Here is a 3,022-nt window from a genome sequence, read left to right as displayed (position 1 = left end):
AAACAAAATTCATTGTAATCTTTCAATAGTTAGATCTGACTTTTACCGTATAACTTTCTAATTTGAACTACATTCGATACGACGACTACTTCGATTGCAATATTGCAGCTTCCACTTAGACCTACTAACGCTTGACCATAAGGATCTTTCCCATGCTTGCGTTTCATTGTTTGTTTGCGTTCCTACTGTTACATATGTTGCAACTTCATACGTATCTTTCGTTTTTGATGCTCACTCTAGTTTTAATTTCCAAGATGTATTATTTACAACACCATACGAATATTCTGATAAAGTTTCCAATTGCAATTTTATGGAATCCATGACTATAAATATTTAAGACCAACTGCCAATACGTGTAGTTAATTCAAGGTAACGACCTTCTTCATTAACCTGGCAACAATAATTTTTCAGCATTAATTCAGAAAATTTTAACATTGAAGACATTCCTGTGCCTGTGGCCAGATGAGATTTTATTATTTCCTAGATGCTCGGTAAGAAAAATGTTTGTCAAGATAATAATTTATTAATGATAATTCCAATATAAACACCTGGGAATGTGTTCTGTAAGCACCTGGGAATGTGTATTACAAAAGTATAATGCAATACAATTTAAATTATTGAAAGAGTGAAATCGTGAAAGGTACCTGGAATAATATATAACAAAAGTTTATAATGCAAGACAATTTAATATAAACTAGGCATTACTTTCAATCTTATACATAAATAAATTTCAAAATTAAATTTAAAGAATATTTTATCAGACATCAGTCAATACATTGGAACAGACAATACAATACAGACATCTATCATTAATCAGAGACTAAATCAAAAACAATATAAAAATAGTAGTCTCTAACAGAAAATGTGGCTATTAGAGATGATTTGCTTGAAGCGAAAGGTGATGTGAAATGTGAAATTGTTTCAATTTGTTTAAGGTTTTAAAATATTTGATCAATTCTAATCCTTTTTCAATGATAAACTAAATAATGCCTGTGACTTTGAAACTATTAAGAAGAAAAATTAAAATGACCTTTTATAACTAGAAATTCCACAACTTTAGCTCATTGCATATTCTGAGAGACTATTTTATGCTTTTATTTCCAATGAACACTAAACCCGTTTTTCACTGCTCTTTGTTATTCCCTTCAACTGCCACCTTTATGTTCAAGTGAGCTAAAATTATCATCTTCCTCACTCTGAAAATGGCAACGGGCCACATTCAAAATAAATGTTTCTACGGCTCTCACATTTCAAAATATATTTATTTAAATTATTCGCCCACTTAGTATTTTTTTTCGTCTACGAAAAATATTATTGTATTAATAAACAGCTAAAAGAACAGTTCACATAATGATCATTATATAATAAGAAGTGTGCTGTGTATGTGAGGGGTAAAACAATTAGTAGTTAGGCAAGTATTTTGCATTTAGTGTTGTAGATTATAATGAAGAGGTAACAGCAAAAACTAAACTCTCAGTTCTCATATAATAATTGTTACAATGCCTTTTCTTGTTGTCAAGAAGAAACTTGTTCTATATTAGTAGGTACTGAACAACCTTAAATGTGTAAGTATTATTTAATATATTTAAACTGTTATTCTCCTTGTTCTTACTTACCTCATATAATTTAATATTGTATGTTCTATTTCTATTATATACAGCGTGTCCTTAAGGAATTGGGACCGCTTAATTGAGTAAAGTACACCTTTATATTAGAGTATTTAATTGATTAAGGGTAAATTTCTTGTACTAGACAACACTTAAGTTGAACCCTTGAATTTTCTGAAATTAATAAAAACGGAATCGGCGATTTTTATACAATTTAGTTTATTGATGCAGCATAGTTAAACATAGTGATCATTTTATACGAAATAAATAATAAATTTTCAATAAAAATATATTTTAAGGGAAACGCTCTTATTGTACTAAAACGTAAAAAAATATTTTTTTTGTATGAGTCACTCGTACAAAAATATTTTTGAAAGCTGAAGGTGCTCAATTTGAAATATCAAAGAAGATTTATAACATCTCATGCTATACGAATAACCATGTATGAGTGCCCCATTAAAAAATTACAACATACTTTTTAGTACAATGAAAAGTTCCTTAAAAATTATCTTTTATTTTAATTCTTAATTAAAAAATATCCCTAATAAAATATGGTACAAGCGATGGGAAAATTGGGCCCTACCTTCCGTAAAAGCATTGGCCTTCGATTAACACATGCACGTAAAATTTCAACTCAATCCGAAAGTGGATCTAATTAAACTTGAGAGGTTTGACTCATACAAACAAGGCAAGTTAAATAAAAGCTTGTAAAGTCATTGTCGCTAACTCAGAGAAAATGGCAGATATATTTGCAGTGCACAATTTGGTTAACCACAATTTTAGTATATAGTACTCATCATATATTTCACATATAAGCACTTACCATACTTTGATCTATCTTACTCTAATGACCACATCACAACTTAAAGGGATAGGAACTACTTTATCCGTGGTGAAATTGTTGTAAAGTAACCAAATAGCATATCAAATTATTATCAATATGAGTTCATTGATAGAATATGAGACTATTAGTAAATATAGCCTCTCACATTCATCATTAAATCTACTAACTTTATCGTGTTGAAGACGTAATTATTTCATGAATTTGTAAAATCTTGTTCTCACATTTGAATGCAGAAAGCTAAAATGAAAAATTAAAACCAAACAATGCGTTAGTAATATCTCTTTACAGGGCAAAGTAGTATCTTTTGATAGAAACGCAATCGCAATATCTGTAGATTTCCTACCTGGGCCAGAGAAAAAAGTATCTGGGAGCGAATTAGGAATAAGATATTTTTTCGTTTCCAGATACTTTTCTCTAAATTGAAACAACTAACTCAAAAATAAAATTTTGATTTGATTATATGTGAATATTCATAGTAAGGGATAAATTACGCAAAAAACGTCGGCCTTCTGGTGTAGTACAGGTCTCGACAATAGAAAATGTTAAAAATTGTCTTCTTAAAAATATGGTG

The sequence above is a fragment of the Chrysoperla carnea genome, chromosome X (assembly GCF_905475395.1).
Source record: "Chrysoperla carnea chromosome X, inChrCarn1.1, whole genome shotgun sequence".
Lineage (NCBI taxonomy): Eukaryota > Metazoa > Arthropoda > Insecta > Neuroptera > Chrysopidae > Chrysoperla > Chrysoperla carnea.
This window is presented reverse-complemented; position numbering follows the sequence as displayed.